Here is a 21803-nt window from a genome sequence, read left to right on the forward strand (position 1 = left end):
ATCAGCTATTAGATCTCTGTCCCGCACCGGGGAGAAGACACACCGGAGGCCCAAGGGGGGCTGGTGGGGATTGCCCACGGGCAGTTGCCCCCCCCCCCCTGTCAAGCCTGTTGTTCACTCCCAGGCTTCGACTAAATGCCATTGGAAAGGCGCTCCAGTGCATCAGCTTTCTTCAGATTCGGAAACTTCTAGTCCACACAAGAAGCTCCCATATTGCTACTCTGTTTCTTCGTGCCCCCTAAAGAGACCTCCAGATCTTGGCGACACCCCTCCCCTGTCTGTCAAGAGGTACAGGGGGGCTAGCCCACAACCTTCATGCAGTTTTCAAGTCCAGCTTGATCCTCCTGCTCATCATTTTCATTCGTTGAGAGAAAGTCCTGAGCGCTATAAGCACTCTAAGCACCCGACTTCTTCTGAGTGCCCAGCGCCCACTGACTCACACCAGACTTACATTGATGAGCGCCTGGCACCCGCTGTCGCGCGCCAGACTTCTGCTCTTGAGTGCCCGGCGCCAACTCCCGACGCCAGCAGTCAAACTCCCAGCTTCTGCCTCTGGAACCCATGCACCTCCTTCTGTTAATCAGTCTTCCTCATCAATTCAGGAAGATTCTTCAGCCCCACTCAAGCGTCTTCTGCTCTAGAGTCCAAGGATAAATCCTTGTCTCCTATGTCTTCAGAGGAGGAAGAGGTTGTCCAGGATACGGTTCCCTCTTCTGCTTACTCGTCTCTTCTGCGTTTCCTCCTGGATAATTTTCCTGATTTCTCTGTGCCTGCTTCGCCTACTTCTCCAGTTTCTACATTCCTCGTGAAAAAGCATTCGTCAGAAGGTACCAGGTTACCCAAGCTAGTTCATTCCTCCTCCTCCTCGAAGATGGCTCTCAAAGAAGTTCATGTCTGGATGGCCACTAAGAGAGAACGGGGGAAAGCGACATTTGCTTTTCTGCCCAGCAAATTGTTAAAGATAAGGTACTCTCGCTATGCCATTGGGGAAGCTCCTTCTGTGGGAGTTTCTGCCTCCTCCCAAGGGAACTTCTCTGGTCTGGTCGATTCGACTCTTAGAACGGCCTTTTCTACGGCCAAGATAACATTTTCCTCAGCTGAGCTGGATCACCTTATCAAGAATATTTTTAAGGTGTTTGAGATATTTAGTTTCCTCGATTGGGCCATCAGGGCACTAGCGAGGAAGATTGAAGACTGTCCTGATCTAGCTGAAGACTTTGCCTCCCGTTGGCTGGAAGTTCTTTCGTGCTCAGATAGGGCAATTAGAGATGGCTCTTTAGAACTCACCTCCCTCTTTTCTATGGCCGTCCTTTAGAAGAGGGAGCTCTGGTGTTCTTTCACCTCGAAAGGAGTCTCGCCGACACAGAAGTTAGCTCTATTCTTCACTTCTTTGGATGGGTATCACCTCTTTCCTCAAATCACGGTGAAGGAGATTCTTTCAGACTTGCAGAGTAAGTCTACCACTGACTTGTTGGCACAGTCCACAAAACGTCCAAAGGAAGCCTGTGCCTTCCACATCAAGATCATTCTCCCCTCTACAGTTTCAGCCCTTTCGTGGAGGGAAGGCTAAAACCCAGCCTCGACCTAGATCAAAGTTGCAACCTCCTACGAAGTCCATTAAGAGGTCTTCCTTCAAGTTCTGAAGTGAGAAGTTAGTCCTCTGAGCCCAAGTAGGAGCCAGACTTCTACTTTACTGGAAAGAATGGGAGCTCAGAGGAGCAGATCCTTTGGTGATCAAAGTTCTCAAGGATGGCTACTCCATTCCTTTCTTAAAAACTCTTTTAGTTACATCTCCAATTGCCTTGACAGCGCATTCAAAAGGTTCCACGAAGTTTTTGGCCCTCTCTCAAGAAGTCGAATCCCTTCTTTCCAAAGGAGCAGTGGAGGAAGTGCTAGATCCCCACTCAGAAGATTTTTACAATTGCCTTTTCATGGTTCCGAATGCCTTAGGGGACTGGAGGCCCGTTCTGGATGTCAGCGCCTTGAATGTGTTCAAACTGAAGATGAAGTTTCATATGGAGACCGTTCGCTCAGTCATGTCCTCAGTACAACAGGGGGACTGGATGGTCATCCTGGATATGCAGGATGCGTATTTTCACGTCCCTGTTTGTCCAGACACACGGAAGTTTCTACGCTTCGTTTTTCAGGACAGAATACTACAGTTCTGGGCCCTATGCTTCAGTTTATCGACAGCCCCTCAAGTTTTCACATAAATCCTTGCTCCTCTAGGGAACTGGCTTTACCTTCTGGGAATCAACATCAACTAATATCTAGACGATTGGCTTCTCCGCTCGTCGGAGGAGGAAAAGTGCGTGGAGGACTTGACAAGAACTCTTCACCTGACACAGGAGTCGGGCATTCTCGTAAACAAAAAAGAAATCCCTTATGACACCGACTCAAGAGATTCCCTATTTAGGGATGATACTGAACTCTCGGACTTTTCAGGCTTTTCTGTTGCCCAAAAGAGTTGAAAACTGCCTTCAGACAGTCAGTCAGTTCCTTGCTCTTCCTTCCTGCTTGGCAGTGCAGTGGGTGAGTCTTCTGGGGACCCTTGCTTCAGTAGAGCAGTTTGTAAAATTAGTGAACTGGTGCAGAAAGACCCAACCAGACTTTTATCTTCCCGATTACGTCGGAAATCAAAGAGGATCTCCAATGGTGGTCGTGTGGAGAAAGACTTCAGGCAGGGAAGTCTCTTCTCCCAGTGCATCCAGACCTTCAATTTTATTCAGATGCCTCCGACCTAGGCTGGAGCGCTCTTCTGGACAGCTGGGAAGTCTCCGGAACATGGACTACACTACAACAGAATTCTCACATCAACGTAAAGGAACTGAGCAATTCGCCTGGGCCTTCAGTCCTTCTCGGATCTTGTCTGCAGCAAGAAGATTGTAGTGCATGAAGACAACACTGCTGCACTTGCTTACATTTGCAAACAGGGGGGCCACTCATTCCTTCTCACTGTACTAGACGGCAAGGGATCTCCTGTGGGCGGAGGAGAACCAAGTCACTCTTGTCACCTGGTTCATTCAAGGGAGAGTGAACGTGATTGCGGACGAATGAAGCCACCTCAAACAGGTCCTTCCAACTGAATAGACCTTAGACCCATTAGTGTGCGACAACCTGTGGAAACTATGGGGCAAGCCTATGGTGGATCTTTTCTCAACGTTGAGAAACCACCCTGTTCCACTCTTTTGCTCTCCGGTCCCAGATCCTCAAGCATGAAGCATGGATGCCATGCTTTTGGACTGGACAGGCCTAGATGTGTACACCTTCCCTCTCTTCGGAATGATCAGGAAAGTAATCAACAAGCTGTTGACGCATCAGAACACCTCCATGACCCTGGTAGCTCCATTTTGGCCGAACAAGGAATGGTTTCCAGAATTGATTTGACTCCTGGTAGATTACCCAAGACTCCTTCCACAAAAATGGTCTCTGCTCAGACAACCCCACTTTCTCAGATTCCACCAAGGGTTGTCCGCTCTGGCCCTGACAGGCTTCAGACTGTCAAGTGCCTCGTCAGAGCAAAAGGTTTTTCGAGACAGGCTGCAGAGGCAGTTGCGAGATGCAGACGAGCTTCTTCTACAAAGCTCTACTAATCAAAATGGGCAGTCTTCAGAAGGTGGTGCAGCCGCTATACTGTCTCCTCTTTTGAGACATCTATAAGTCAAATAGCCGACTTTTTTATATTCCTAAAGTCTGTCAGGAAGCTATCGACCCCTACCATCAAAGGGTATAGGTTGATGCTCAGCTCAGTCTTTAAGCACAGAGGAATGGATCTGTCTTCTAATTAAGATATCAGCAACTTGATCAAATCCTTCGATACATCCAAGAAAGTTCTTCCAACGTCTCTTGGAACTTAGACGTTGTACTGAAATGGCTGTCAGGTCCTCAGTTCAAACCTCTCCATTCTGTTTCCCTCAGGAATCTCATGACAGACTCTTTAGTGGCTCTCGCTACTGCCAAATGTATTAGCAAGTTAGAGGCAATAGACAAGAGAATAGGTTTTGCACAAGGGGACGCAGTCTACCCTCTTTCTCTTGGTTCCGTCACAAAGAACAAGGACCCTTCTAAATCCTGGCCCAGATCCTTCGTCATCAAGAACCTTATGGATATCTTAGGGCCTGAGGAAGAAGAAAGACTCCTCTGTCCAGTGAGGTGTCTCAGATACTACCTTCATAGGGCAGAAAAGATCAGAGGACCTTCAAGCAATCTCTGGGGCTCTGTAAGAAACCCAGCTGGCTCGCTCTCCAAAAATGCTATATCCTTTTTTCCAAGAGTTAATATTAGAAGCCCACTCTCGGATCCAGGAAGAAGCCTTTCCGTTACTTAAGGTTAAGGCTCACGAAATTAGGGCAGTCACAACTTCCCTCGCTGTTAGACATAACTTGTCTCTTTCTACGATCTTAAAGTCGACGTTCTGGAGATGCAAGTCCATATTTGCCTCACACTGCCTCAAGGACAGAGACCAGGTTTGAAAATTGTACGCTTTAGGACCTTTATCCCCCCCTTGAGTTGGGCCCTCCTTGACGTGGTGAGGGGGCTCTTGAACCTAAGGAATCTGTTCCCGGTTTGAATCCAAGAGTCTCATATACCATTCTGTATTTCTTTGAATTAATTTTTGCAAAATTTTCCACATACTAAAATTTATTGGACCTGATAAATAGGAAAAGATATCATAACTGGGAATGGGTTTATATCTAAAGCTAAATAGTGAGAACTGTGGTAGGACCATCAACCGCCTGATAATGTTCAGACCTGAGAGAGATCAGGCAGAGCTATTCTTTAGGGCTGGACCACAGATTCCAGGGGACTCTGGTTCTAGGGATAAGACTTAAGGCATTTTATCCGGTTTTCCCTTAACATGATTAGGGTGGGGATGATCGTATTCCAGTAATATTGTCAGTCCTAGCAAGCGGGTTTGGTTTACACTTGGGCCACTCTAATCATGTTATGCCATCCCCTGTGGGGTAGGGTAGGGAGCAGACATTTGGGAGCCGGTTCTCACTTGTGCCGTTGGTAGAAGAATAAACTCCATGAAAGGCTGATGATATCTTTTTAAGGTAATCAGGTTTTGTTTATTTTTTTTTTTTACACTTAAATCTTTATGCTAAGTAATTTTAAAGATTCAGATACCCCTGGGCCCTCTGATGGCTTTGTTCTGGCACAGAGCAAACCTTCTAGCATGGAAATGGACAATTCTCCGGATAATCCAAATAATCAAAATCAGAGTGGTATTAAAACCTTAATACCTTATAAAACTCCCAAAAAGAGTAAGTACCGACAAGACCCAACCTTGACTCACTTCAACTCCCTCTTTGGGAATGGAAGTTGGTCAAGGTTCCTAACCATGGAAGCTGACCAAAATATTTTGGTTTTAAAACAAGAAAATTATTTATTAAATAGACATCCAATGACAGATATGTCATTCAGACAAATAAAAGAGAAAACTTAGCTTATAGAAGCTACAACAAAAAGTCAGTCCAAAGACTATTTGCCTTTGAAAAATATAAACAGTATTAACATAAAAGTGAAAAACATGATACAGTGAACAGCATTCAGGGTACCATTGTACCTCCTGAAAATGACAATGAACCAGTTGATAAGAAAATGCTATTAGGCTCTCTCAAAGAAAGATACCTCAAGGTCCAAGATTGTGAGGTATATGTTGTATCAAGTAAAAATAGCAATAAACAAATATTAACAAAAAATAAAATTCAAGGGTGAAGATCTACCTCAAAAAATAAAAATTTTAGGCCAAAATAGAGAGTTAAGACCCTATGTCCCAAAGCCACTGCAGTTTCAAATTTGCAGTAAGTATGGGCACACAAAGAAAAATTGTAGAAATGAACCGGTATGTGGTTATTGTGGATCTACACCACACAGTGGAAGTGCAGTGAACTTAAGTGTGTAAACTGTGGGCAGAATCATCATGCAAGATCCAAAGAATGCATGTATTATATATGCAATAGAGAATTGAAAATACTACAAGAACGAACGGGGATGTCTATAAAAGAGGCTAAGTTGGAATTGAAAGTGATAGGAATTAAGAGCCATCTAAGAAGCATACATACTCTTCAATAACTAGAGCAAATAATGAAACAAAAACACAGAGAAGTAACAGAGCACAGGAAAGTAAATCTCAAGAAAAAATCAGTAATCTAGAAATAAAAACTAAAATGGTAAAGAATAAACAGGTACAAATGAAATAAATATTTTATCAAATTCATTTAAAATATTTATGCAAATAGAAACACAGGAGGATGCTACTACTGAAGTAACAGAGGGTCGTCGTGATGGACTGGAAATTAAAGATAAAAAAAGGCCTTTGGAGAGAACACCACCCAAAACGAAGAAACTAACTATTATTTGAGAAACATCGGTTAAACCAAAGATAAAGGAGATGAAAAAGGAAGAAAAACAAGCTAAGAATATACCTCTATCTCCTAAAATAATAGTAAAACCTATGAAGGCAGATGTCGAAAACACTGAAGAAGTGAAAGAGAACCATACCATAGATAACAGTGATTACTCCTTCTCCAGTAATTGGTACAAGAGCAAATGAAAAAAGAAATATACATTATAATACATGTGGATGTATGATTGTTTCATTGAATTATGCAATAACAAAAGATGGTTTAACAAGCATTATAAGAAATTTTATGAAGTATATAGGAAAAAAGAAATGACGGATTTGAGTACCCATGAAAAAGGTTGCATGTGCATTGAGCACTTAGTATATTATAAAGAAAAACAGATGTCGTGAGTAAATTGTTAGAAAAAAATCAAAATAGATAATACAAAAAAAGGGTAAAACTTGACCACTGTAATAAAATATTTTTAATAGCTATATTTTACAATGGAATGTAAATGGTCTACAGACCAGATTACACCTGGGAGAAGTACAACGGTTATTAAAAGAATATGAAGCAATGATGATATGTTTAAAACATGTCAACAAAACAGTGTCAGCAATAGGTAAATATACCTTAGCATCAACATCATGAGAGGAAGAAGGAAATTTAGGTACAGCCATGTATGTACATAAGGTGTTTTACAACAAAGTACCTGTCAACATTACTGACTTGCAACTATCAGGTACAGTATTGAAATTCGAATAAAAAATGATAATTGTTATTTATAATGTATGCAATCAACGTAATAAAAATTACAACATTGACAAACTTAAAGAATTACTTAATAATGCCAAGGAACCTACATTAATAGTAGGTGATTTTGATGCTCACAATTCAATGTGGGACTGTAATTGTACTGCTCACAACTCAATGTGGGACTGTAATTGTACTGACTCAAATAGAGCAGGAAGTAAAATGGAAGAATTCGTAGATTCATACGAGACGTGCTGTATAAACGAAATCAGCACATATTTTTCTAAAACACGTGGAACATTTTCTCAGTTGACTTAACACTATGTACAACAAACATAGTAGACAAATTGGATTGGAATACAGTTGACGACTTGCACACAAGTAGTCATTTCCGAATATTAATTTCATTATTACAAAATAATCTTGCCAAGCATGTCTCTCAATACAGGCGGTCCCCGGTTTACGACGGGGGTTCCGTTCTTCTTGGCGTCGAACTCAAAATCGTCGAAAACCGGAAAATCGTCGAAAATCGTCAAAAATCATAAGAAAACCTTACTTTTAATGCTCTGGGTGCATTGAAAACGACGTAAACTGCATTATTATTGAGTTTTACATCAAAAAAACCTTCAAATTATGATTATTCTGCCGTTTTGGGGCCAAATTTCTTCCTTCGATCGGCGTAGTGATCCCCGAACATGCGTCGTAAGCCAGAAATAATTTCTGATGAATATATTTGAAAAGCGTCGTAACCTCGGAACGTCGTAAGCCGGAACCGTCGTAAACCGGGGACTGCCTGTATAACATTTATAAAGCAGATTGGGAGCAATATGAATTCCACGCTAGAATTATCCCACCATTTGAGTATTTAAAAGACCATCATGAAATTAATAAATTTCTTGTTGATTTCATTAAAAATGCTGGTGATAAAGCAATACCAAAATCAAAAGCTCATCCAACAAAATGCAAAGTCCCATGATGGTCTGAAAAACTAACAATTAATAAAAATAAAACACCGAATTGGAAGACAATTAGATAATTTGATTAGAAAGTTCATTAAAATAAATAAAACATTACTGATATTAGAAAAAAATTTACAAAAGCTGACTACAGTATATTATTAGAAATTGATACATTAAAACCTCTATATAACAAAATATCTGCAACAAAATATAGTAAACCCCCCGTATTCGCGTTCTCATGGTTTGCGGACTCACGCATTCGCGGGTTTCTCTGTGGAACATATCTAGCCATCATTCGCAGAAAATTTGCCCATTCGGGGTATTTTTCACTGAGAAATATTCACTAATTACTGTGCTGTATTTTCATATTTTCATGAATAAATGCACTTTTTGTGATAAAACTATTAAAATACTCAGATATAAGAATTTTTACAGGGTTTTTCTTGGTTTAAGCTATCAAAATGGGCAGTTCTAAGTGTTTTTAGAGGGGTTTTAAGCATTCACGGATTTGACCTATTCGCGGGGGGGTGGGGGGGACGCATCCCGAATCATGTTCACTGTATCTGCAAAATTTCAAAGAGAAATAATTCAAGGAATTAATTCATGGAGGAGGAATATATCAGATCTCTCTAATAATGCTCCCATCAGATCTCTCTAATAATGCTCCCATACAAAAAATATGGGAAAAATTCAGGAAAATAAATGGCACCCATGTTAAACCACCTAGACATGCCATAATAAAAGATGGGAAATGAATACTTGATCCAAAAGAAGTAAGTAATGTAATAGGAGAAAATTTAGCAAAAGTAAGTAGTGACAAAAATTTAGATGAGCATTTCCGCACAAAGAAAAATAGTATATAGAATTAATAACAATAAATTTTGAAACAATAGAAGAGATATTATAATAGAAAATTTAATATGGAAGAGTTAGAATTTGCTCTGTTGAACAGCAATAAATCTGCCCCTGAAGGTGACAGTATTTGTTTTGAAATGATCTGCCATTTAGCACCTTTGGCAAAGTCATGCTTTTAGAGTTTTATAACCACATATGGCTTCGAAATTTATTTCCTGATGAATGGCGTAAAGCTATAATTATTCATATCCCCAAACCTGGAAAAGATCCCAGTAATGTAAACAATTACAGATCAATTTCTTTAACAAGTTGTTTATGCAAATTACTAGAGAAAATGGTAAATCCTGGATTAACGTGGCACATTTGAGAAAATAAATTTTTGACTCCCACCCAATTTGGGTCACAGTGTAACAGATCTACACTGGATTCTCTGTCTAACTTGGAAGACCCCATACGAAGAGGATTTGAATGAAAACAAATTACTATAGCTGTCTGCTTTTGACATTGAAAAGGCATATGATACTACGTGGTGGTATGCAATATTAAAAACATTACATAAAAACAGCATCCGTGGACATTTATCTAGGTTTATCCAGAACTTTCTGACAAATCGCACTTTTCAAGTGAAAATTGATGATGTATTGTCAAGTACATTTCCACTTGAAAATGGTGTTCCACAAGGAAGCGTCTTTAGTGGCATACTGTTTACTTTAGCAATAAATGATATCAGTAATATTGTACCAATCAGAATTAAAAGTAACTTGTATATGGATGGTTTTGCCATATATTATTCATTGTCTTGCATAAAACATGCAGAGCGAATCATTAATAAAACTATAATAAAGGGATTTTGACAAAGGAAACACGGGACTGGACTCAGAAAAAATAGATGAATGGGCCTCATCTGTAGGCTTTAAATTTTCTACACAAAAAACTCAAGCATTAATGTTTTATAAAAATAAAAAGTGGAAAAAGGTGAAGAAATAGATTTAAAAATCAGAAATCATTCCATACCAATTGGCCAAACAGCAAGATTTTTGGGATTAGTATTTGATTTGATACTCACTTAAACTGGAAGCCCCACAAAACATACATGAACTCAAAATATGAAAGATCATTAAACCTAATTAAAAAACCATCGAACACTACTTGGGGAGCTGATAGACATACCCTTACTGTACTGCATCAAGCAACATTGCTGTCTGTCATTGATTATGGAAGTGAAATATATGGCTCAGCATCCGACACAACGCTGAAAGCGTTAGACCCAGTTCATAATGAAGGCCTCAGAATATGCTCAGGAGCTTTTCAGTCATCACCTACATCATCTTTACAAGTTGAATGTGGTGAACTACCTCTCTCTCTCCATAGAGAGCTAGTAATAATGAAGAGTGCTCTGGGAATTCAGACAAATGATTATCCAACCAAAAAATTATTTGGATTAAGAGATGTGCTTATAAATAATCATCCACCTCCTTTCCCAAATAGAGCTAGAAGATTGTTTGAGTCGCTAAATATAAATATACAGTTCCCTTTAATATTAAAATTACCTCCTCCTTGGACAGTGAATAAAATGAGTTTGTACACACTTAAAATATCTATCAAAAAGTTATTCATATACCCCAGAACACCATAGGCAGCATACAGTAGAACATATAATCCGAAAAAGTCCACATTACGCAATACAGTATACATCGACGGATCTAAGTCACAATTCGGAGTGGGATGGGCTGCAGTATCCACAGACAAAACGTATCGGTTCTCTCTACTACCAGATAATGCCTCAGTATTTACAGCTGAATTATGTGCAATAGCATCAGCCATAAAAATAATTAAAGAAGCCTCATATAATAATTTTGTGATTTATAGCGACTCTAGAAGCCATTCAAAGCTATAATAAAAAAATAGTGCAAAAAATTAAGTTTTCACTCCATAAATTGTATAATAATGGAAAAACATTGAAATATGTTGGATCCCTGTCCATGTTGAGATTAAAGGAAATGAAGAGGCTGATAAAGCAGCAAGCTTTTAGTGACTATATAAGATATATAAAAACAATCATTGTAAATACAGTAAACCCCCTGTATTCGCAGGGGATGTGTGCCGCACCCCCCCCCCCCACGAATAGCTAAAATCCGCGAATACTTAAAACCCCTCTAAGAACACTTAGAACTGCCTATTTTGATAGTTTAAACACAAACAAAAAAACTCGAAAAATGCTTATACCTGAGTATTTTCATAGTTTTATGACAAAAAGTGCATTTAATTATGAAAATACAGTAATTAATAAATGTTTCTAGGTGAAAAATACCGTGAATGGGTGAATTTCCCATGAATAATGTGTATATACGTTCCACAGAGAAATCCGTGAACAGTGAGACCGCGAATATGAAGGGTTTACTGTAAATGGCAAAATGTATGGATTGAAGAACCTGAAAATAAATTAAAACAGATAAAATCCAGTGTTAGAAAATGGAGTTTGCCATATCAGAGAGAGAGACACACACAAGTAATTCCGATGCGTTTGACACATGGACACTTAATGAGCAGTCCATGTGGCCCTCCTCCCAAATGCCCAGATTGCAAAGTGTTGATAACAGTTACGCATGTGCTGTGTGAATCTCCAAAATATAATCTGCAGCGATTATCAAATTTTGGAAATAGAGCAATAAAAGAAATTTTGTCGGAATCTTCAACAGTTTCAGTAATACCCATTTTAATATCCATGAGGAGCTGTGATTTAATTGATAAAATATAAAAAGCAAATAATAGAAATACGAATACCTTAGGTGTCTAATGAATTTTAAAACAACTAAATTTTAAAATTTTACTTAGTTTATTTTGAATTTTAATACTCTATACCTTTTTAGTGAGTAGCCTGTATATGGAAGCGCGAGTATAAATGTATTTATTGTGTGAGTGTGTTCCAGTATGAGAGCATATGCCTTTGTACAGCTTTTAATTTCATTTTCATCCATTCATCACTACGAGTGACCTATTTGGTCCCAGTGGTAGGCTTCTAGCCTAGACATGTAATTTCATCCAAATCCTTCGGGCCAGCCCTGTGAGAGCTTGATAGTCAGCTCAGTGGTCTGGTTAAACTTTTTTAATAATAATAGGACCTTTATCCGTGGGTGGCATGGTGCTGGGAGAGGAAGCACAGGGAAACTCTATGTTCCTCTACTATTCACTCACCTTGACTTAAGGTTTTGAGTCGATGGGAAGCCTGGGGGTACATTGTACCTGGAGTACCCACCAGTTTTGTTTTTTATTTGTAATGGTTGGGTTACGGTTTTAATTCTGTGGTGTAGATGATAGTGTTGTTATTTTGCATTCTGGTCTTTGCCGAGGGCAAAGGCATCTTTTAAAACTTTGTCAACATATGGTGTACTTCTTCCGCTGCAAAGTTCCCACTAATGTAGGGGCGACCCTTGGCTACACTGCCACGTCCACTACAAGTTGAGAGAAGCGCCGACCAGAGGCAATACCTACCTGCAGCAGCTCTCTCAACAGGTAAGGAAACAACAAACATTCAATGTTAGCAACTTTTCTATTTCAAATTCATTACTTAATGCTTTGGAATGAAATATGTCCATGCTCTTTCCCATATCCTAACAATGTGGAATCAGCTATGTATTTACTTGGTAAGTTACTTATATAAAAATGACATTTTTATGATAGAATAAAGTTTTATATATACTTACCAAGTAATTACATGATCAGAACCTGCCCTCCTCCCCTTTCATGGACAATAGAGCATGAAATGAATTGAGCTCTCTGCTAAGTTGTTTCCTTGAGTCCCGGATAGTGGGCGGGACCTTGTCACCTACACACTAACAATAGTAGCGCTGCTGCGCGAATTTTGAATTTTTAAGCTGCTGTAGGTTAGGGAACCAATAGCTATGTAATTACTTGGTAAGAACCCCGGTCCTCGATGCTAATCCGTTCCAGAAGAAGCGTCGAGATTCTATTTAGTCGAATTCCGAATCAATTTTTCCCATATGAAATAACTGAAAATGGATTAATCCATTCCTGACCACCAGTCATTACCCCAACCATGCCTTTTTATACAAAACATTACGCAGATTACAATTAAATAAGTTCAGAGTTGAATAACACCGTATTAGAAGCACTTTTTATATTTTTAAATGCATACTGTATCAAAAAATTGGCCTAAGACCAATGCGACCGTATTACTGATGGTAGACCGAGCGCCATAGGCTAGGCTAGGTAGCCTATAGGCACTACCAGAATGTACTGTAACGGGTACACACAAAAACTCTTGTTAATAATAATATTGAAAAACAAGCCTGCTTATTACAGTAAATTAATAATACAATATTAAAAATAAGCCAAATTATTGTATATCTGTTGTTATAAAATTAAGAAAAATTTCGTAAGTTACATCAGCACTCAGCAGCTTGTGGCATGAGCAGATGTAAACAAACCAAAGCGCCATCCTGGCGGCATATCGTGTTACTAATTACATAAACATTGTTTACATTCAATATTAACTTATGGTAAATTTCATACAGAGTCTGTTATAGTTCTTACTGTCTTTCTCTTCTGTTTGTCGGCAATGGCTGTCTTGGGACCCATGATTAGATGAAAATGTGCAGAAAGCCAAAAAAGATTATATATTGTACAAGCGTGTACTCTAAACAGCAGTAGCAGCGTGTGTGGGCTTTAAACGCTTTTGAATACGCGTGGGAAGGATGCCACTGACAACGCCAAGTAGTGGCGGCTGAGTGAAACACTTTTGTTTACAAACATCATATGATTCATCAGGTCGGATTCTATTTTGTTGTTCAAGCTCTGACGCAAAATTTACTCGACATTTCGCGTCGAAATCCGATTATGTCAAGTTCTGGTACGGTCGAGGACTGGGGTTCTACTTTATATATAAAACTTTATTTTATTATAAAAATGTCATTTATGTAGATTGGAAAAATCATGTACAGCATCATTGTGAGGGATGTGGCCACCCTTGTGGGCAATTTGTTACCTGTAACAACCAATCCTTACCCCATTACAGTATGTGCTACATGTAGAGAGAAATCCTGTTCTAGAGCTGCTTCTTGTAAAGCATTTCAGGTTTCATCCTTCCTCCATCTTCCATTTCTCTTCCTCTTGTAAGTGCTACCTCATCTAGAAAGGTTAGCCTTAGGCTTAGTAAACCTGATCATGATGTTTTGCAAGAGGATGAGGCAGCTTTTGAGGGAGGTGCACCACCAGCAGCTGCGCTGCTCATCTGATCAAGATAATGACATTCCAGGTACCCATAAGGCTCATTATTGTTGGAGTACCTGTGGAAGATCTGGCCCACCCTGAATATTCTGGGTGTTCCCTCTTTTGTGGCCTTAGTGGACAACCTTGTTGGATACAAGATGGGCTTGTTACCTGAGCCTCATCCTGAGGTAGTTCCACATGGGCCTATATCTGTTTTGGCTTTGTGGACTGCTTATAGGGTAGTGGAGTTGTGAGACTCATCATCCACATTGCTTTTAAGCCTTAAGTTTGAAGGCACTTTTGGCTAAACTGTCTGGGATCATGAAGAGACCTGCGCTTCTGACACCATGACATGTAGCTCAGACATCTTCCTCTACAAAGGAAGGAGAGTCATCTCAGCCTTTTTGTGTACCTCCCTCGGGCAGTGCCAAAAAGGGAGGAAAGAGGAAGGAGTTCCACATGGGCCTATGTCTGTTTTGGCTTTGTCGACTGGTTCAAAGGAAGGGCATCTTTTTATTGCAGTAGTCCTCCCTGGAGTAGATCATCTAGTGTGTGAGATTTTGTCTTCAGTTCCTGCCTTGACCATCTTTGGTGTGTAAGGTAAGACCAGTGAGAAGAAAGGGAGGAAACGCCATTATGCTCTTCTTCCTTGTCATTGGCAGCAGTGGATTACAGGGTAGTGGAATTCTTAGACTCATCTTCCACGCTGCTTTTAAGTCTTATGTTTGAAGGCCCTTTTGGCTAAACCGTCTGGGATCATGAAGAAGCTTGCACTTCTGACACCATGACATGTAGCTCAGACATCTTCCTCTACAAAGGAAGGAAAGTCGTCTCAGCCTTTTTGTGTACCTCCCTCCGGCAGTGCCAAGAAGAGAGGAAAGGGGGAAGGAGGGAGGGGGTTTCTAAAGGGTGGCAATCCCCCTCCTCTGGTACCACGAGTAGACCTCCCTGTGGCAGTGCAAAGAAGGTAGGGAAGGGGAAGAAGGGTGGGGGCTGCTAAAAGTTGGCGATACCCTCCTCCAGTACCATGAGTAAGGACTGTCTTGCTATTTGGCTGTGTGGCAGGAGCAGGGAGTGGAGCTGTGGGTCATAGTTGTTTAGGAAAGGTACAGGCATCTGTTCAAGATTGTTTGTCCTCCCCTCTTGGATACATGGAACAAGTTCCATTTCTGTCTTTCAAGTTTGCTGAAGTTTCTGGCCCTGTCAGCATAGGTGGGAGTGATGTTGGAGAAGAGCACCATAGAAGTTGTAGAGTGCCAGTCCTTGGGTTCCTACAGTTTGATTTTCTTAATGGAGGAGACTGGTAATGAAGTAGGGTGAGTGAAGAATATTCCCCTTGCTCAACCCCCAGAAGTCCCAATTACCAAACTTATTACCAAGTTCAACAGCCACTCGAGTCATGCTGAAGAGTAGCTTACTCCTATATAAAAGACTGGTTTGTACTCTTAAGAAAAATACAAATTACCCCCCAAAAATTGTTTTGTTCATGAAACTTACCTGACAGATATATATATAGCTGTATTCTCCGAAGGACCGACAGAAATTCAAAAACTTACAGCACACGCAGTGGGGCCAGGTGGTTAGTACCCATTCCCGCCGCTGGGAGGCGGGTATCAGGAACCATTCCCATTTTCTTTTCAGATTTTCTCTGTCGCCGGTATTGTCAACACCCGTTGTCAATACCTCCGTCGTTGGATTTCGAAAACTTTTCCACTTGAGTATTCTGATTGTCTTTTGGTTTTTGACTTTGGCTTTGTGGATAGGCATACGCTTTTGTGGACTGTTTTGATTTTGGCTCTGACTTTTTCTTTGACTACAATGTCTGGATCTAGTTCTGCTAGTTTCAGGGTGTGTGGTGTGAAGGAGTGTAAGGTGAGGTTACCGAGAGCTTCGGTAGACCCTCACACAGTATGCATGAGATGTAGAGGGCATGTCTGTTTGTTTGATGATCGCTGCAAGGAGTGTGAGTCTTTGCCTGATGCAGATTGGAAGGTTTATGACTCTTATGTGCGCAAGTTAGAGCGTGACCGTATCAGGAGGTCTTCCTCCAGGAGTGTGTCTGCTGGTGGGAGTCAGGGTAATAATTTGTCTCCTGTTAACCCGTCTGTAGACTTTGCTTCACCTATCCCTGTAGTGTTGCCTTCGGGCCCTGTGGTTGCATCTGCGGAAGGTAATGCCCTTGCGGAGATTTTGAACTCCATTCGTGCTTTGGAGTCTAAGGTGCTTGCGATTGAAAATGTTGTGAAGTGCAGTGATCCCCCTAGTGTTGTGGAGGGGGCGTCAGATCGGCCCTATAATGCCTCTAGGCCTGGACCTCTGCCGGACTCCCAGGACTCAGGGAGTGGGCAAGTCGAAAGCCGCAAGAGGGTTACGGGGACTCCCCACCGATCTGGCGTCCCTTCGGCAGGCCCTGTTGTCGATTCCCAGGCTGCCAAGGATCGTGCTCGCGCACGCATCCTTAAGGATTGCTTCTCGTCCTCTGAGGCGCCCTCTCCACGCAAGGGGTCGTGCTCTCGGATGGACTCTCGCGTTTGGAAGAGAAGCTTCGCAGAGGAGGACGCTTCACCTCCTCTTTCTTGAGCACTTGTTTCTTCTCCCGATTGGTTCCACGAGTTGCCGCCGCAAAAGAGGACCAGAACTTCTTCCGAGGAGGACGCTTTTGAGCGTCCCAGTCGCCCCAAGAACAGAGCTGTTGTCGCCCCTGGTAGAAGGAAGAGGGCGTCCACTCCCCCCTCTTCTTCTCACAAGAGCAGCCCTTCTCCTGAGAAGGAGTCTTCTCCTTCTAAGCGTCTTCTCCTGGACATGCAGCGGCAGTTGGCGTCCCTCCTTGCTGCAAAGGAGTCTGAACCTCGTAGGCGCCGTAAGGATTTGAAGCTGCCTGTTAAGAGGTCTAAGAGGTCTCCCTCTCCTACTCTTCGTTCGTCTCTCTCTCCGGCGAGTTCTCCTGGTCGCCCTCATCGTTCGTTGGATCGTCGGGATTCTTTGCCTCGTCTTAACGCTCCTCAGGCTGCTGGTCCTAACGTTTCATATGCTTGTCAGGGCGCCCCTCTTGCCGTTCGACAAGACGCCGGCTGGAAACACGACAGGGCGCTTCGCATGACGCCTTCGTCTGGCCTCTCATCACGCTCGTCAGGGCGCTCTTCAGGGCGCTCGGCAAGACGCTTCAGCACTCTCGTCAGGACGCTCGTCAAGACTCTCCGCAGCATTCTAGGCAGGACGCTCGTCAGGACGCTTCTTTGCGGGACGCTCCAGAGCTTTCTTCTACACTCTCTCGCAAGAAGAGGTCTCTTTTACGGATCGGGCCAAAAGGCCTTAGTCTTCCACAAATTCCGGAAGACTCTCCTGTCGCTCCCGTCCAAGAGGGAGAGTTGTCTGTTGAGTCGGAGTCTGCAGAGCAGGAACAGCCCCCGTTGTCGTCTTCATCGGACTACCAGGTTTTGGCCAGCATGCTGAGAGACTTATTTCCAGATAAATTTCAGCCTTCTGCTCCTCTCTCACCCCCTTCGCAGTTAGCTTCGTCGAAGGTGAGGAAATCGCCCGGTTTCCTTCAGATGAAGACATCGCTTGCCACCAAGAGAGCTTTTAAGAAAGTTAACTCTTGGATGGAGGATCGGAAGACACAAGGCAAGTCTTCCTTTGCCCTACCTCCGTCTAAATTGTGCGGGAAGGCGGGAATGTGGTACGAAACTGGAGAAGAAATTAGTTCCAGAGTTCCTTCTTCTTCCCAAGGAGACTTCGCGAGTCTGGTCGACGCTCCAAGGAGGGCCCCTCCTTTCTTCAGCGAAGGTGACCTGGACGCTTTCGGAAACGGACCATCACCTTAAGGGGCTTTTCAGGACTATGGAGGTCTTCAACTTTTTGGATTGGTGCTTGGGTGCCTTGGACTTGAGGACTCGAAGTCCAGACTCGATCACTCTGGGGGAGCTGTCCAGTGTGCTGTCGTGCATGGACAAGGCCGTCAGAGATGGCGCGGATGAACTGGCTGCTCACTTTGGTACGACCCTCTTGAAGAAGAGGGCCTTATATTGCAACTTCGCAGCGAAGTCAGTTTCTCCTGTGCAGAGGGTGGAATTGCTTTTCGCCCCTCTTTCTAGCCATCTCTTCCCCCAGCCTTTAGTCAAGGATCTCTCCTCCAGCCTTAAGGAGAAGGCTACACAAGACCTCCTCGCACAGTCTTCCAGGCGTCCGAATGTCCCGTCCACGTCTTCTCAAGGACTAACCTCTAAGAGGCAGAAGCCCTTTCGCGGTAGAGCTTCCTCCTCAAAATCCTTTCCTCGAGGAAAAGGCCTCTCCAGAGGCGGAGCCCCTTCTAACCCAAGGGGCAAGAAATGATATACCGGACCTCCAGACACCAGTAGGAGCCAGGCTTCTTTTGTTTTCGAAAGCCTGGAAAGCAAGAGGGGCGGACTCCTGGTCCCTCAGTGTCATCGAAAAAGGTTACAGGATCCCGTTCCTCGAACTTCCCCCTGTTCTCAACACCCAGGGATCTGTCGCCCTCTTACCACCCAGAGAAGCAACAGATTCTTTTCGATCTGCTCGAACAGATGCTCGAGAAGAGAGCCACAGAGCAAGTCCTGGATTTGGATTCTCCAGGATTCTACAATCGTCTCTTCTTGGTTCCAAAACAGTCGGGGGTGGAGACCAGTCCTGGACGTCAGCAGACTGAACCATTTTGTTGTCAAGGAGAAGTTCAAGATGGAGACGTCTCAGTCTGTTTTAAGTGCTTTAAGACCAGGCGATTGGATGGTCTCTCTAGACCTCCAGGACGCCTATTTTCATGTCCCCATTCATCCTTGGTCAAGGAAGTACTTGAGGTTTGTCCTGGGGGGACAAGTGTACCAGTTCAGGGCTCTTTGTTTCGGACTGAGTACGGCTCCTATGGTCTTCACGGTTCTGATGAGGAACGTGGCCCGATGGCTTCACCTAGCGGGCATAAGGATCTCGCTCTATTTGGACGACTGGCTCATTCGAGCCCGTCAAGGAAAGGTGTCTGGAGGACTTGCACTCAACGTTGGAGCTGACGAAGTCCCTGGGACTTCTAGTGAACTTCGAGAAGTCACATCTGATCCCTTCTCAGTCCATTGTTTATCTGGGGATTCAGATGGATTCAGTGGTTTTTCGAGCCTTTCCATCCCAGGAACGTCAGCAGCACTGCTTCGACAAAGTTTCGGCCTTCCTGGGGAAAGAAACATGCTCGGTGAGGGAGTGGATGAGTCTGCTGGGAACCATTTCATCGCTGGAGAAGTTTGTTTCCCTGGGGAGGCTGCACCTCAGACCCTCCAGTTTTCCTTGGAGAACTGGACAAACAAGGAGAATCTAGAGGAGACTCTCAAGATCTCTCTCTGCCAAGGACCATCTAAGGTGGTGGCTCGATCCCAAAAAATTGGCAGAAGGGGTTTCACTCTCTTTCAGAACCCCGACCTAGTGTTGTTTTCCCGGCACGCGTCCACGTCGGGGATGGGGAGCAACACAAGGGGGAAGGAAGTGTCAGGCACCTGGAAGGGGGAACAGGTGTCCTGGCACATCAATCTAAAAGAATTGGGAGCGATTCGTTTAGCTCTCCAGTTCTTTGAAGATCAGGTTGCAGGCCGGGTGGTTCAGATCAACTCGGACAACACCACAGCCCTGGCGTACCTCAAGAAACAGGGAGGTACTCACTCTCGGTCCCTGTTCTTGCTTGCAAAGGAGATCCTGTTGTGGGCCCATTCTCGACAAGTTGCGCTTCTCATGAGATTCGTGGCAGGGGTCGAGAACGTACGCGCGGACCTTCTCAGTCGACAGCGACAACTTCTTCCAACAGAGTGGACCCTGCACGTAGAGGTATGTCAGGAGCTTTGGAAGCTTTGGGGGCGTCCCCTGGTAGACCTTTTCGCAACGTCGAGGACGACAAGGCTGCCTCTGTACTGCTCTCCCTTGCTCGACCCAGGGGCAGTAGCAGTAGATGCCCTCCTATGGGACTGGAAGGGTCTGGACCTTTATGCCTTTCCCCCATTCAAGATCCTGGGGGAAGTCATCAGGAAGTTTGCGGCCTCGGAAGGGTCGAGGATGACATTAATCGCCCCTTTTTGGCCTTCAGCGGAGTGGTTCACAGAGGTCATGACATTCCTAGTGGACTTCCCAAGGACACTTCCCATGAGAGTAGATCTTCTCAGACAGCCCCACTTCGAGAGGTACCACAAAAACCTCCCCGCTCTGAGTCTGACTGCATTCAGACTATCGAAAAGTTGGTCAGAGCGAGGGGTTTTTCAAGACCAGTGGCTAAGGCTATCGCCAACGCCAGGAGAGCCTCCTCCAATGCGGTGTACCAGTCGAAGTGGGCCATCTTCAGGAGATGGTGTAAGCTTAAGGGGATTTCCTCTACCACGACCTCTGTGTCCCAAATAGCCGACTTCCTTTTTTACTTAAGGAAGGAACTAAAGCTGGCAGTACCTACCATCAAAGGCTATAGAAGCATGCTGTCAGCGGTTTTTAGGCATAGAGGCCTCGACCTAACGGACAACAAAGACCTTCACGATCTTTTAAGGTCTTTTGAAACTTCTAAGGTAGCTCACCCAAAGCTGCCTTCATGGAATTTAGATGTAGTCCTGAAATTCCTTATGTCCAGACGATTCGAGCCTCTACATTCTGCATCCTTCAAGGACGTATCCAGAAAGACTATTTTTCTAACTGCTCTGGCGACGGCGAAGAGAGTTAGTGAACTTCAGGCTATCAGCAAGCATATAGGTTTTAGAGGCCATGATGCGGTATGTACTCTAAGCCCTATGTTTCTCGCAAAAAATGAGAACCCGTCTTCCCCTTGGCCCAGGTCCTTCGAGATTAAGGGTTTGACGGAAATCCTTGGACAAGAACCAGAGAGAACCCTGTGCCCTGTCAGGGCTCTGAAATTTTACTTGCAGAGGACAATCTGTGGTGCTCGGTCAAGAGGCCGGATTTACCTCTTTCTAAGAATGCACTGGCATTCTTTTTAAGAAGCACCATTATAGATGCACATTCCAGTGTTCAAGACAAGGACTTGAGCCTTTTGAAAGTCAAGGCTCATGAAGTGAGAGCCATTGCTACCTCAGTGGCTTTCCAGAAAAACTTGTCTCTCAATGACATTCTGGGTGCCACTTTTTGGTGAAGCAATTCAGTGTTCGCTTCACACTACCTTACTGAAGTGAAGACTTCTTACGAGAATTGCTGTGCGTTAGGGCCTTACGTTTCCGCAAATACGATCTTGGGGGCAGAAAGCGACTCTCATCCTATCCTGTAGTAAATGGTTAGGTGTGTTTTTATTTTTTTTGGTTATGGTGTTTTTATGGTTGTTGGGTTATAGAGGGATGAAGAAATTTGTTTTTATTTAGCATTTCCCAACGTTTTGTGAGAGAGAGAGAGAGAGAGAGAGCGAGTGTAATTGTCGTTGTGAGTGGTTCGGTTGTTGGAGTTCGTTTTACGGCGCTGTCTGTCTGTCTGTCGGGAGTTTTTCGGTTTTGGGGAAGTCTTGGGCAGTTGAGGTCCAACCTTGAAAGTGAACGGGGAGTTTGTCTGGCTTTTGTTTTGGATACCGGTACCGATATTGATGGTGCATGTGTCTTTTTTTTTTTCATTCGTTGTTGGTGGAGGGTTTGTTTGAAATTTTGTTTTTGTGGTTTCTGTGTGCTGTGATTGGCGACCGTGG

General features: G+C 43.3%; 2 protein-coding genes across 7 annotated transcripts in view; both read left to right on the forward strand.

Annotated features, from left to right (window-relative positions):
• The window catches only part of LOC136852576 (uncharacterized protein DDB_G0283697-like), a 45554-nt gene that overhangs the window by 20864 nt on the left and 2887 nt on the right, over nt 1–21803 (forward strand). The gene's annotated exons all lie outside the window — the stretch shown is intronic.
• LOC136852573 (lon protease homolog 2, peroxisomal-like) overlaps nt 1–21803 on the forward strand; it is a 186521-nt gene that overhangs the window by 8219 nt on the left and 156499 nt on the right. The gene's annotated exons all lie outside the window — the stretch shown is intronic.

This window comes from Macrobrachium rosenbergii, chromosome 25 (genome assembly GCF_040412425.1).
Source record: "Macrobrachium rosenbergii isolate ZJJX-2024 chromosome 25, ASM4041242v1, whole genome shotgun sequence".
NCBI classification, from domain to species: Eukaryota; Metazoa; Arthropoda; class Malacostraca; order Decapoda; family Palaemonidae; genus Macrobrachium; species Macrobrachium rosenbergii.